Source organism: Muscardinus avellanarius (assembly GCF_963383645.1).
Source record: "Muscardinus avellanarius genome assembly, chromosome: 6".
Taxonomy (NCBI): domain Eukaryota; kingdom Metazoa; phylum Chordata; class Mammalia; order Rodentia; family Gliridae; genus Muscardinus; species Muscardinus avellanarius.
In genome coordinates, this window is record NC_137791.1 from 39,968,552 (window position 1) to 39,984,337 (window position 15,786).

General features: G+C 42.8%; 1 protein-coding gene across 1 annotated transcript in view; it reads right to left on the minus strand.

Moving 5' to 3' along the window:
* Positions 1-15,786, minus strand: part of ALPK1 (alpha kinase 1) — a gene marked incomplete at both ends in the record, with an annotated part of 64,367 nt that overhangs the window by 28,314 nt on the left and 20,267 nt on the right. The gene's annotated exons all lie outside the window — the stretch shown is intronic.

A 15,786-nucleotide genomic window follows, 5' to 3' on the forward strand; every position in this document is an offset into this window, starting at 1 on the left:
GTGATACTGGGGATTGAACCCAGGGGCATTCTACCTCTGAGCTACACCCTATTTTTTTATTGTTTTATTTTTGAAACAGGCCCTGACTAAGTCACGGAGGCCGGCCATAAACCTGTGATCCTCCTGTCTTAGCCTCCCGAGTACTGGGGTTACAAGTGTGCGCCACCATGCCTGACTCAAGGGGAGTATTTTCTAGACATGTTTATTCACAGAGCACTGTATTTTTCTACTGTGGTGTCACTACATGAGCACAGCTTTCCTTGCTGTAATGCTGCCACTAGGCAAATCAGGGCGCCACAGTGTTAAGTGCTTTCTGCTCATTATTTTATCCAATTCTCACAGCAAAACGGAGACAGGCTCTATTATTAATCCCACATACAGAAGGGAGACCTGAGACCCAGAGGCTAAGTAACACGTCCAAGGCCACTGACCCAGGACAAGGCTCTGGGGTGTGAGCCCGGAAGGGCCAGGGCTGGATTCCTCCGTAGCCAAAGGCCCGGATCAGTTTTCTGATGCTCATGTGTGTAGTGAACACTGTAAACGCACTCTGTGTTGTAGTTGCTGGTCTAAACATGGTCTAATTGAACAGACTGAAAATCTTATATGCAAACTCTTAAGAACCAGAGATCTCTGAAATAAAAGTTTTATCAAGCTGTTCCAGATGCCATCCAGGAAAAGGACCTGATCCTGGAATAAGTTTCTGCCACTTTCTGTAGCAAAGCTAGGCAGCAGCTGGAAAGTGTTTGCTGGACTATGTTTTGATATAAATAATTGAGGAAGGAAGGCACAACCCTTTTACATTTGCCTACACTGGCTATAGATAAGAGGGACAGGGAAAGGTAAGTGTGGAAAGCTTTGGGATAGAAGGCAGTCCACAGAAGTCATAGCTGCCCAGCATGGTGGCTCACATCTGTAATCCCAGTACTTGGAGGCTGATACAGGAGATTACAGGTTTGAGGCCAACCTCAGCAATTTAGTGAGACTCTGTTTAAAAAAATAAATAAAATAAAACAGGGCTGGGGGTTTAGCACAGAGGTAGAGTGATCGTGGGTTCAATTCCTAGTACAACACAAATTTAAAAAATACATAATTGTTGCTTCTAGGTTGGTTGGGGTTATAAGTAAAACTTGGTGGCACCTAGAGGGTGGTGAAGGGAGTTAAGGTTTTACCATGCATTCAGGAATACAAAATGGCCTTTTGTTGTTTGTGCCTGTAGTGTGTTGACTGCCACCATCTCTCTTTCTACCCATCCTCCAGCTCTTTTAGTGAAAGGACATCTTATTTTTCTCATATCAAAAGTAAGGGAAGCCGGGTATGGTGGCGCATGCTTGTAATCCCAGCATTTGGGAGGCCGAGACAGGAGGATCGTGGTTTATGGACAGCCTCCGCTACTTAGTGAGGCCCTTTGCAACTCAGTGAGACCCTGTTTCAAAATAAAGAATAAAAAATAGGGCTGGAGGTGTAGCTCGGAGGTAGAATGCCCCTGGGTACCATCCCAGTACCGCCAAAAAAAAAGTAAGGGATGTGCTTCCTTACTGGGAGAGTTGTCACAGCTTTTCAAAATATATTGGGGGCCGGGCGTGGTGGCACACGCTTGTAATCCCCGCGCTTGGGAGGCAGAGACAGGAGGATCGCGCTGGTTCGGAGCCAGCCTCACTGGCTTAGGAGACCCTGTTTCCAAATAAAAAATATAAAATAGGTCTGGGAGTGTAGCCCGGCGGTAGAAGGGCTTCCAGGAACCCCAGTACCACCAAAAAAAAAAAAAAAAAAAAAAAATATATATATATATATACATATATACATACATATATACATACATATATATACACATACATATATACATACATATATATATACACATACATATATACATACATATATATATATGTATATATGGAACAGTTCATTCAGAGTTTGATTTAACACTTGCTATAACTATAGTTTATTGTTGAATGTCCCCCAAAGGCATATGTATTAAAGGCTTAGTCCTCAGAGCAATGCTAGTGAGGGCAGGGCACACTTCAGGAGGTGGGCCTGCGGAGGTCCTCAGGCCCTTGGGGCTGGCCTCGAAGGGCCCTGTGGAGCAGCCTCTTCTCCTTTTGTTCCCTCCCTCTCACTGCCATCCAGCAGGGCCACCAGTGGCAGAGCCATGGGACCATCAGATCTTGGGCTGGAACCTCCAAAACTGAGCCAAAAGAAGTGTTTTCTCTTTAAAAGCCAATTATCTTAGGTATTTTGTTATAGAGTGGGAAATCTGGCTAAAACAGCTTTCATATCCCTAAGTAAAATTGGCTGAAACATTTACATCTGGCCCATTCTAGGATTCTTTCTGTGGTGTTTATTCACATGATTTGATTTCTGCTCTATAATTTTCTTTTGCTTATTTATACATAACATTTATATTTATGGGTGTTTGCCTGACAAAACAGAACAGTAGCTCTTTTCAGAGTGATGATTTCTTAACCTGTTAAGAATTTTAAGCCATCAATATATTTAAATTATAGAAAATGATAATTAAATTTTAAATAAGATAATAATTTTTTAAATTAAGAGATTTAAGTGTAGAAAATGATATCTTTCGGTCTGTCTTGTCATAAGCCAGTTATTATTCTTATTGTTGGGGGATTGCCTTTCTCTCCTCCTGACACCCTTTCCCATTTACAGGGTCTTGAGTACTTTAGCGCCTTTGGCCTCTCTCGGTTCCCGCACACGTCTACTATCGGGGTGATAGAGCAACCCATGTGATTGGTGAATTTGAGAAGAAAGCACTGGGCATGCGTGGCTTCACGCCTCTACTTTTTCTCTTGGGAACACACCATGTAAAGGAAATGAGGGTTCTTTTCTGTACTTCTGTATCATAAATCTATCTACTAAGCTACCTTGTGAGGGGTGTTCTGCTTGGCCCAGTAATTATTCTCACCAAATATTGAAGTTGGCGTGCTTCCAAGGTGGGTTAGAAGATCTGTGTTCTAATATAAGCTCTATCATACAACTTTTAGTCAGGGCTAAAGATAATATTTAATCTCTTGTATGCCTACCCTTTTATTTCTTAGTCTTCTCAGAATACAAAAAAGGAAAAGAAATACTTTTTATTGGATCCTTCCAAAGACCCTGGCATTAATCATTGTCTCTCTAAGGTGTAACCCCCAGCCCAATTTTTATATTCTTTATTTTGAAACAAAGTCTCACTGAGTTGCAAAGGGCCTCACTAAATAGCTGAGGCTGTCCCCAAATCGGGATCCTACTGTCTGAGCCTCCCAAATGCTGGGGTTACAAGCGTGCGCCATACCCAGCTAACCACAGCCCATCTTTGAAGCAGCTTTGTATGTATGTGTTTTTGATACTGGGGATTGAACCCAGGACCATTCTGCCTCTGAGCTATACTTCTAGCCCTTTTTATTTTTCGTTTTGGAGCAGGGTTTCACTAAGTTGCTGCGGCTGGCTTGGAACCTTCGATTGTCTTGTCTCAGCCTCCTGAGTCGTGCCATCAAGCCCAGCTGCCACATATTTTCCTACTTAGCCTTGACACCACCCCATCACCAGACCAAAGCACCTAAGAGTAGCCACCTGATACCTGGCTCCATGACTCTGTGGTCCAGCCTGAGCAAATGGACCTATCAGTTTGAACTAAGACATATAGAAAGAGTTTCCTCGATACTGAAGGATAGAAAGTCATAGAAAGTGGAGGTATGGAAGCCACACTTAAGGGCGCTGTGAAAGTAGATCAAGAAGGAGGGCCCTATCCAGTGCTATTCGTCCTGAGGGCTCTTGGAGTTAAGTGTCTCCTATTTTGTCCCATGCTTATCCTCATGATAATGTACCTCCTTTCATGAATTTACTCAACCAGCCTTCTGTTCCTTCTAACCAGAACAGGCCTAACTAAAATTGAAATGCTCGCTGGGTATGGTGGTGCACGGCTGTAAGCCCTGTACTTGGGAGACTGAAGTAGGAGGATTGCAGGTTGGAGGGGAGCCTCGGCAAATAGTGAGATGCTCATCAACCTAACGAGACTCTGATTCAAAGTAAAAATAAAATAGGGCTGGGGGTGTAGATTGGGGATAGAATGTCCCTGGATTCAATCCCCAGTAACACACAGAAGAAAGAAAGGAAGAAAGAAAGAAAGAAAGAAAGAGAGAGAAAGAAAAAGAAAAGAGAGAGAAGCAAAACATTTATCAGTGGAAATAATGTTTTTGTTATGGATCTAAAAATAAGAGAAAGGAAAGGAACCTTCCTAGGAGGTGGTCTTAATTTCAGTGCTTTGGAAGACTCTCTAGCAAAGGCTGGTGTCAGAAGAGCAAATGACGATGTGGGAGGAGCTGGGGCTTCCTCCAGCTGGACGCTCCTCCTAGTGAGCTTCCAGGGAGCTTCGTGCGCCAGTGGGCCCTCTGTGAGGTGGTCTCTTTGAACTGAGAGTTGGAAATTCACGGGGACAGGTCAAAGTGGAGTTCACGGAGCTGGGAACCGTAAGGATAGGGCTATACAAAGCCAGAAGTGTTGCCGGGCGTGGTGGCGCACGCTTGTAATCCCCGCGCTTGGGAGGCGGAGACAGGAGGAAGGCTCTGCAGAGGCCCCTGGGATCGTTAGCAGAACACTGATGAGTTCCTGCTGGAGAGAAATTATCCAAAGCTGGGCAAAGAACCACCCAAAAGGAACAGAAAAAATAGCTGCGTCTCACCAGTCACAGAACAGAAGAGAAGCTCACCTCTCAGAGGCGGTAGGTTGGAGCATTTCAAAAGGCCTTGCTTAGAAATGAGGCAAAGTTTAGAAACAAGTTTTCTAAAGGGTCAGCCTAGCTGGATATGGTGGCACACACCTGAATCCCAGCACTTGGGAGGCTGAGAATGGAGGATCACAGGCTCAAGGCCAATCTCAGCTAAGCTTGCTAGGCCCTCAGCAATTTAGTGAGACTATTTCAAAATAAAAAATAAAAAGGGCTATGGATGTGGCTCAGCCTGTAGGTTTAATCCTCTGGACAAAAACAATAAATAAATAAATAAATAAATAAATAAATAACTCCTAACTTGACTTGAGTCCCAGAATGCAGCTCAGAAATATCCTTAGGCACAAAAACCATCTACCATCCAGAAGATGAAATTCACACTGTCTGGCTTGGAGTCAAAAGTTACCAGTAACAAAATTAAGAAGCCCATATTGTACAAACAAGTAAAGCTATGGAAAATGATCCCCAAATGGCAGTCCTTATAATTTTATTTTCCATGTTTTAGAAAAAGTAGAGATTAGGTATATGAAGCATAGACATGGAGGATACACAACGTGAACTAAGTCAAAAGCTCCAGAGAAACAAACAGAAGGTCTAAAGCCAGGGGTGATGGCGCATGCCTGTAATCCCAGTCCTTGGGAGGCTGAAACAGGAGGATCACGGATTCAAGACCAGCCTCAGCAACTTGGTGAGACCCTGTTTCAAAGTAAAAAATAAAAAGTGCTGGAAGTTTAGCATGGAGGTAGAATGGCCCTGGGTTCACTCCCTAGTATCTTCCCCCAAAAAAATCTGAGATGAAATTATAAGCATCTGCATTTGGTTCCCAGCTGTACTTTCTACTTGCCCTACCAACTTACTCAACCTCTCTAGTCACGACAACCTCATTCGTGAAGAATGGGTGATAGTTATTTGCAGTGCTGTTTCAAGAGTAGAGGAAATTTGGAAATTCCAGTGCTCATCACAGAGCTTAGTAGGTTGTAGGTCCTTAATAAATGACATGGAACACTAGGAGAAAAAAAAATAGAAAAAAACTTAGCCACTCATTCCTAGTTTCTGACAAAATATCCCCAGGCAAAGACAGGCTTCCCCCAAATAAGCTTTTTTTAAAAAATTTAATTTAATTTTTAATTCACTTTTTATTTTTATGTGGAACATGTTACAAATGGCATACGTGCAGACTGTGCCTGGTGCCCTCTCCCCACCCCGCGCTGTCCCTCCCCCTTACAACGAGTGTCCAGGTTGACCATGCTACATTCATACTTTTACACATATTCGGATGTAGCTCCTCCATTAAACAACCTCAGCCTTCTTCCTCTCCTATTCTTCCATCCTAGCTTTGCTGAGGTCTCCCCTCCGTTATCTGGAGTCCCTCTGGTATTCCCAATAGTCCCTGGTTTGGGTATATTAGAGAGAACGTTGACAGTAAGGCAAAACAGACATAATGGGGCATGCATCTTACATCTAAGGCTTATATCAGAAAATGGTGAGACCCCCCTACTTTCTTTTAATATCTTTCTTCTCTCTACTAACTCTGAGGATTGATTTCCCTGGAAACTGAGCAAGAAAAAGGGAAAAGGAGCAGGACTCACGGCCCTCGTCAGCACACACGTGTGCGCTGCTTTTGGCTGTCGCCACCCGACTCTCTCCTAGCACCTGTAATGAAGGCTGCGGACAGCCATTCTGCATCCACACGGACGCGCCAGATATCTGAGCGCAGAACACTGCCTAATCTATTTCCCCCCTTCTCTTCTTAATAGATTGGAGCGCAGAAGCCTGAGAGAGGGTGACCCGTGAGACAAAAGGGCCTTTGAGTCCCCTGGAAGAGTAGACTTGGAGGATGGAAGGAATCCAAGTGGCTCTATTATTTCCACTTGCACTAATTAGACATTTTTCTGTCAGCTATTGAGCACTGCTGAGAGGCCAAACTCACTGAATTCATTTCTAAAGTGTTTACAGAAGTTTGCATCTGTTTGTGTCTCTTCAGGAGGAAAATAAGCACTTCAATAGCATTGTGGAAAATCTAAACGAAGCATCCTATGCTGGAGGACCTGGCATCCCTGCAGCTGCATAATTTAACTCCGCTCAGGGCCCAAACCTCTCGCATCTCCCTCCAAAACCCAAAATGCAAAATGCAGAGAAGTCAACTCAGGAGACTCTTTTCTCTTTTCCTTTGCTCTCCCTCTTTTGAAACGGCCGCATGCTGGGCGCTGCATGCAGATTTAGGTGAGCATCATTCCGGCGGCCCCTCTCTTGCATTTCTACCAGCGCCCAGAGAAATTAATACCCACTTTCATTTGCTGCCAAGTGAAGGGATAGTAAATTCCTTAGCAGCAAAGCAGAATACATCACCATTCTGGGAATCCCCCCGAAATGTAGGCCGGGGGAGCACTCTGACATCAGAAGGGGGAAATGAAAGAGGCTGGAGTGTGTGGTAGGGAAGGGGCGCTATAGAGAGTCTCCTCCACTGTGAAATGTGCCTGGGTTATGCACAATTAGATTAACATGAAAGAGAGCCCCTCGCCCTCCCCCACTCCCAAAAAAGAAAGAAAAAGAAAACAACACAAAAACCTTAACCCACTGACGAAGGGACAGTGCCTTTGAAATGTATATTGGTCTACACAGAATTTGATTCAGGGTTCTTTTTGTTTGGGTTTTTAGGCCCATGACTGACCTGCCATCTCAGAGGACTCAAAATTGTCGTTGTGTCATAGTAATGGAATTTTCATGTTGGGATACACACAATATATCTCCAGATTAAAAATAAACAAGAATCTTCTTCCTTTCTCTTTACTCAGAGGATGGCTTAAGAGAAAGATTGTTCCCAAAGCCACCAAATGATTTTTCTTGGTGAGTGACTGTGTTTAAATAAAACTATTTGGATATGGGTAAGAGAATGTGCTGGATTTCTAAAGAGATGGGCTCACAGATGCACACATAAACACACGTGCAGCTCTCTCTCTCTCTCTCTCTCACACACACACACACACACACACACACACACACACACGTCCCACAGTTGTGTTTTCTCACAGTAGGAACTATGAGACTGTAATTGTGTTTAAGGCTCAAAGGGAGCCTTAAACTTCATGGCTACGAAGCGGAGTCAAGTGCTAAAGGAACAAACTTCACAATGAGGCTTGATACACATATAATTGAAAAAATTCTAAAGAGCCCTTTCTGAGGCTTTCGTTGAACAGAGCAGGGGACAGTATACTGCTTTCCTGTTCCTTGCATTAGCACGAGCCCTGCCTGGTGCCGAGCACCAAGTTTGGGTCCCAGCTATGGGTTCAAAGCCACGATGTGTTCACAGCCATGACAATGGCAGCTGTTCTCAGGGGGCCCGGGAGGGGCTCAGAACCAAGGCCATCTGGCTCAGAGACACAGGAGCCTGTGAAGGGAAATGTTTGCTGTGTTGCAAACTGGAAGATCGGAAAAAAGAAGGGAAACTCTGTGTGTGTGTGTGTGTGTGTGTGTGTGTGTGTGTGTGTGTGTGTTTCCCCAGGTGAAGAATTAGCAAAATAAATAGAGGAAAAATGATGGTGTAGTTACCAATCAACAGTAAGAACAGAGCAGAACCCATCCGATCAGACCACTCAGGGCCAAAGGAAGACCAAGCGAGACGCACACCATGTTCATTCTCTGCTAAATGTGAGAAGGAGAAGAAAAGAAGAAGCCTGAGGCCCATCGACATTCTGTTGGCTAGTTCTTCTTGTTTTGCTGGTGGAAAATGAAGATTCAGCACATTTGGAAAACAGTTGTGAGCTTTGTTTTTATTTTGGTATCTAAAGATAACCTTGTGGGCCATTTCTTGCTATTTCTTCCCTCCCTCCCTCCCTCGCTCACATATACCCTGATGGAGGGTATAGAGTACGGTATCAAAACAGATACTCAGAACCAGGTAGGCTTCTGGGACCCTTCCGGCCCCTGGGAGCCATAAATCCATTTTCCTTGCCTTTTTCCGGACCCCAGGTGCTATGGCCGTCTTGATTCCACTCATGATTCTCGGTGATTTCAACAATCACGTCGATGATCAACTAACACACGGTCTCTCTCACCCAAGGCCTCTCCACCTTCAGTGACCTTGCTCCACACCTGCTGTGGTTGGAATGTCTCCCACCAAACCTCATGTTGAAATTTAGTTTCACTGTCAGCTATTAGGAAGGTAGAAACTTAATTCGACTATATTTGGGGGTGTGAACTTTGGAGGCAGTTAAGGTTAAAGGAGGTGGTAATGGTGGACATTATCACAGTGGGATAGTGGACTTGTAATGAGAGGATGAAAGATCTGCTCTGGACATTCTGTTTTGTCACGTGACACCCTGAGCTGACTAAGGACTCCGAAGAGTCCCCACCAGCAGGAAGGCTCTCACCAGCAGGGCGTGGTGGCACATGCCCATAATCCCAGTTCTTTGGGAGACTGAGACAGGAGGGCCATAGATTTGAGGCCAGCCTCAGCAATGTAGCAAGACCTTCAGCAACTTAGTGAGATTCTGTTTCAAAAAATAAAGAATAAAAAAGGAGAAAAGAGAGACAGAAAGGAAGAGAAAAAGAAAGGGCTGGGGTATAGTTTGGAGGTAGAATGTCCCTGGTTCAATCCCTGGCACTCCCTATCCCCCCAAAAAAGGCTCTCACCAGATGTGGCTTCCTGATCTTGCATCTGCAGAACCATGTGAGCACAGTAACCTGGTCTTTGGCATTCAGTTATAGCAATAGGAAATGAACAGACATCACCCAAGCTCAGTCACTCACTCCTAGGATTGGTCACAGCTTAGAACTGGTCATGTTGATAGCATCTCAGAATCTCGATTCAAGTATTTGATTCTCCGATATTTATCTTCTGTCTTTCAAGCTCCCTTTCTCTATAGACCCTCTCCAACAATTCTGTAACCGTTTGAGAACACCCACACATCTGCTGACCCTACTGCCTTCTGTATTCCCTCCATCCTCCCAAGTTCCCACCTGCCTCTTTAAATTTCATGGTTCAAACTGGGTGCGATGGCGCATGCTTGTAATCCCAGTGCTTGGGAGGCTGAGACAGGAGGATCTCAGGTTTAAAGCTAGCCTCAGCTACCTACTGAGGCCCTCTCCAATTAGTGAGTCCCTGTTTCAAAATAAAGAACTAAAAAAATATAGGGCTGGAGGTGTAGCTCAGAGGTAGAATGTTGGTGGGCTCAATCTCCAGTACTGAAAAACAAAAATTCCATTGTGCATCAGTGTAACGACTCTGTGTTACTGTTACTGTGTGTGTGTGTGTGTGTGTGTGTGTGTGTGTGTTATTTGGGATTAAGACAAGGGAATTTATCTCCTAAGGTGCACCCCCAGCCCAATTTTATTTTTTATTTTGAAGCAAGTTCTCATTAAGTTGCCAAGGCTACCCTTATACCTGCAATCCTCCTGCCTCAGCCTCCCAAGTACTGGGATTACAGGGATGCCACTGTGCCCAGCATCTATTCTTATCATTTCTTACTGTTCTTCAACCTCCAGCTAAACAAACATGTGTCTTTGAACTTTTGTACTTGCTGTCTCTCCACTGGCTATCAGCATGGACCCTCCATTGAGATCTAGGCTCCAACCACCCTTTCAAAACAGCCTTCAGGAACCATTCCTCCAAAATAACACCTACGATCACTCACTAACCTACGACTTTGCCCTTTTTGGTCTTCAGAGCCCCTACTGCTCTCCAATATTTAATTATATTTGATTATATATTAATTATGTATAACTAACATTATATGATATATTAAAATAAGTTTTATAATATATTTTATTATATATTATTTTATATTTTATTATTTTATAATCTGTAAAATAAATATACATAGCTCATTCATTTCCTGTCATTCTATAGAAACTTTTTCATTTACATTGACTATCAATAATCAAGGCATTTTGTCATGTTCACTGCTATATCGTCAGTGCCTTGAAGACAAGGTAGTAAGGTTGTGAAAATTAGATTAGACCATGGCTCTACTAGTTCTTTTGTTCGTTTATTTGTTTTTACATATGTATGTGTAGCTGTTCCAATGATATTTCAGTCATTAGGCCCCAATTTCTTTGTTATATGAGGCATAAGTTAAAATATTGATAGATCAAAACTGTCCCTCCACCCAGAGTAAAACATCAATTAATTAAAGAAAATCAAAGAAGACAATAAAGAATTGGTAGCATGCATTAAAAATATAGACTTTTTGATTGGGTAGAAAATCCCTAAATACTTCTTAGTTACATTAATTTCATGATTATATGAACTGTAAGAGACATTTTAGAGAAGCCTGAGAGTTTAGGGTTCTTATTTCTTCTTCTCAAACTATGAGAATACCTGTAAATCTATAAAAATTATATTTTAGAGGGCCTCTCCACTGGAATGGCTATAAAATTAAAAGCAAAAGCAAAGGTTCATATTAATTAATGTAATACTTTGCTGAGGGTAGAATCAATTCATTTGGAGTCAGGAGCTGTAATCTCAAACATGAGAGGAGCCATAGTGGCAATATATGCTACTAAAGGGGAAACTTTGCACCTGAAGGTTTATCAGGTAGCTGGTGATGCTTGTCTTAACCATTTAGTGAGAATTAAGTTATTCATCCAACAAAATACTGTTTAGTCATATCCTGGATGCATCCAAAGACAGAGCTGGTGCTATTTATTTATTTATTTATTTATTTTTGTATTGGGGATTTAACCCATTCTACCTTCCAGCTCCACTCCCAATCATTATTTTATTTTATTTTTTATTTTTGAAACATGGTCTCAGTAAGTATCTAATGCTGACCTCAAACCTGCAATCCTCTTGTTCCAACTTCCAAAGTACTGGGATTATAGGTGTGTGCCACAATGCTTTGCCTAACTTTTAGAAGATGAAAATTCCTGCTTAAATGGATTGGGTAGTGTTTAGCAAATACAAATTAGACTAAAATCAGAGTTGGAAATAAAAATTTAATATTGGGACTTCAAGTTTCACATTCTAACCTGCATCAACCTATTGTCTCTAAAACCAAAACGATAGCTGCACAGAGGAAAAGTTTTCTAATGAAGATATTGTGTTCTTTTCCCATTGTCAAACACATGGTGTCCTGGGAAGATGCCCTCCTCTCGAAGAGTACAAAGTCCAAGCAAAAGGCAAAAACCCTTCTCACTCAATGTGGACTCAGAAGGCCTTTGTAACCAAGGTTGGGATGATGGTCTTTTGGTTTCTTGGGAACTAAGTCCACCCTATATGACTAGAATTCCTCATAACCAGTGGGTTTCATCAGGGTCAGAGTAAAGGAATCTCAGCCTGTGATCCACAGACACTCCAGGAAATTGTTAGAGCCCTGGACTTCCAGAATCTGAAGAGTCTTCTGTCTCTGTAGCATCGTCACCACAGAGCACGTGGCCAGTCTGACGATCAGAATCTTGTCCTCTGGGGTTCTTCCACAGATGCGTTAGTGATGGGCTCTTTGTCCTTGTTTTGTTTAATAGTGGTGGTAGTGGGGAAGGAACTCAAAAGTTCAAATTGTCAGATGCACAAACATACTATTTGGAATACTCAGTTTGCATTCTTTGAGAGGTTGTATGTATATCTGCCAATCAATAATTTGAGACTACATCAGTCAATTGTTAATGTCCTGATAGCAACATTCTGTTAGAAGCTTAATTTCTCTATCTTATCATTTGTCTGTCTTACTCAAGACAATAACAATCCTATCTGGCCATATGCTATATCATTTTTTTTTGTACTGGGGATAGATCCTGGGGGCATTCTGCTTCTAAACTATACCCCCAACACTTTTTTAAATTTTATATTTTGAAACATGATCTTGATAAGTTGCTAAGGCTGGGCTCGAACCTGTGATCCTCCTGTCTCAGCCTCTCGAGTACTGGGATTATAGGCCTGGGCACTGTGCCCACCCATACAGCATTGTACCTGGAACTTCTTACCATTTTCACAGTAAGACATACTTAAAGAAATACATAAAATTGACTTATCACTTTAGAATCTTATAATCCAGTCGGGTGTGGTGGCGTACGCTTGTAATCCCAGCGCTTGGGAGGCTGAGACAGGAGGATCGCACAGGTTGGAAGCCAGCCTCAGCTACTTAGTGAGGCTCTCAGCAACTTAGTGAGACCCTGTTTCCAAATAAAATATAAAATAGATCTGGGAGTATAGCCCAGAGGTAGAAAGCCTCTGGGTTCCACCCCTAGTACCACACACACACAAAAAAGAATCTTATAATCCAAGAGTCACATTCACATAAGCAGAGCAGAAATAAACATTTAAACAATGGCCCTGCTCTAATAAAACCCCAAATTAAGAATCATCCTAGACTGTTGAACTAGGAAGTGTCAACTTAAAGAATGATTATTTATGTCACAAATTAGCCATCATTTGATAGAAAGACTAAATATAAAATTCATAAATAAAAGAGTTCAATGCCACAGTTACAACATTTTTGATGCTTAAGTGCCTGTTAAAAGTTTTGATGATCTAGTAAATTGTTTTAGAACCCCATTTTAGCTTGTGTACCATTTAGTAAACAAAATCACACTTTTCCTAATGTCGCTTTAAATTTCAAAATAAATATATTAAACAAAAAAGAAAGAAAGAAAATGACAGTACTAAAGCCAGGCATGGTGGCACATACTTATAATCCCAGTACTTAGGAGGCTGAAACAGGAGGACCCTGTTGGAGGACAGGTTAGAGGACAGCCTCAGCAAGTAGTGATACCCTGTTTCAAAATAAAAATAAATAGGGCTGGGGATGTAGCTCAAAGGTAGAATGCATTAAAAAAAAAAACCCACAGTACTAATTCCAAGAAATCTATGAATTTGTCGGGCTTAAAAATTTTTGATTTTAGGTATCCATCAACAGATGAATAGAAGAACTTGGAGAACATTATGTTAAGTGAGATTAGCAGTCACAGAGAGTGAAGGGTCATATGTTTTTTCTAATATGTGCAAGCTAGGGGGTGATGAGGATACCAGAGGGACTCCAGATAATGAAGGAGAAACCTCGGTGGAGCCAGGGAGGTGGCCTAAGGGAAGGGGAGGGGGAGAGTGAGGGTCATTAATGGAAATGCTACCCCTGACTATGTGTATAGATGTGAATAGACCAATGTCAGTCTCAGCACTTTGTACTGGGAAGTGGGGAGATGGGGAGGGGGACCAAGTGCTGTGTGCACGCATGTCACTGTCCCCATGATTTACATTATGACCATGATGTGAGACTACAGTGCACCAATATAAAAACATTAAAAAAAAAAAGTTTGGTCTCCGCTTGTTTCTGGAGGCAGGCAGGTGATGGCAGTGGGGGGGGGGGGGGGCGGCGGCTCCGTTGCACCTCATCCTGTGGCTCCGGAGTCTCCCTCAAGCTCTTGGAGCCAGCCACCTCACCTGCGAAATGGGCAGAATCCATCCCCCCGTGCAGACCGACATCAAGCTCCCCTGCTGTGATTAACAGTGAACGGCACTACTATGAAACATCATAATGCACCAATAAAAATACCCATGAGCAGCCGGGCGTGGTGGCGCACGCTTGTAATCCCCGCGCTTGGGACGCAGAGACAAGAGGATCCGCGCAGGTTCGAAGCCAGCCGCGCAGACTGGCTTAGGAGACCCTGTTTCCAAATAAAAATGTAAAAATGTAAAAATAGGTCTGGGAGTGTAGCCTGGAGGTGGAAGGGCTTCCAGGAACCCCAGTACCACACACACACACACACACACACACACACACACACACACAAATACACATGAACATGTTGTAAAGAAGGTATCAAATCAAGTCATATGAAATTGTCAGCATTTAATGCTTGTTGACATACAAAGGTAACGTTTTCATAGGGCTGGCTAAAAACCACAATCCTACTGTCTCAGCCTCCTGAATGCTGGGATGACAAGCGTGTAACTTCCATGCCCAGCTTGATTCAGTCCAATACACACAAGTGTCAGAACCCGATAGTGATATGCACTCCTATGATTTATATTGTACTTGGGAGGCTGAGACAGGAGGACTGCAAGTTCAAGGCCAGCGTCAGCAACTTAGCGAGACTCTGTTTCAAAGTAAAAAGTAAGAAGGGCTGGGTTCCATTCCTAATACCACCTCCCCTAACGAAATGACAAGAAAAAACCCTCCAAACAACAAAACCCAGCGCCGGGTTCAGGGAGATGATGTAATTGCTTAAGCTCCTTACTTAGTCAGCACGTACACTCTGGGGGAGCCTTACTTGTACTTGCTGACAAGAGAGAGTGAACACAGCCTCCGGTGACTCCTGAAGGCCATCGATTTCTTGCCTGTCCCACACTTCTGTGTCCGGCTCCTGCCCGTCGCTCTACCCACTGGCTTAGCGAGTCAACTCTAGGACTTGGCTCCGACTTCAAGTCTCATTATGGGGAGATATGAAATTTGAGCCCTAGGTTAGCCCTCATCAAAGGGATAGCTCGCGTGCCTGGTCCTGTGGCAACCAGAGCTTCTGTGATAGAATTTAAAGAACAAACTACCGTCTTAATTGATCTTCCATTGAAACTTGAAAGTACAGTATTAAAAGGACAGTTTTTGGCAGAGTTATAGAGAAGTTAAAATCTTTGGCGATTTTAATCATATTCTGTCTTAAGGTCTGAAAATACATGGGTCTCAGGTCTAATATCCCTCCAAGCCTTCATTCTCTTGGCACCCATTTTTCCCTTATTAAATGAAATTTATTTTGGAAATATCTGAACCTTTTATCTGACATCTGGTCTCTTTTCAAAACAAGAACTAAAACATTTAATAGAAGAAATGCAAGTTTTTAATGCTGATGATTAGAAGTTATAAAACTTTGCTGGGTATGGTAGCACATGCATAAAATCCCATTACTTGGGAAGCTAAGGTCCTCAGCAATTTAGCAGGTCTTTGTTCCAAAAGAAAAAATTAAAAAATTACAGAATTTATATTCCAATGAATTCTGTTCTGAATATAGAGTCAAATTACATTAACAGAGGCAGAAGGGTGGCTTAGGAGCAGCAGAGAGAAAAATGAAACAAAGGAAGCCGGGCGTGGTGGCGCACGCTTGTAATCCCAGCATTCGGGAGGCTGAGACTGGAGGATCGT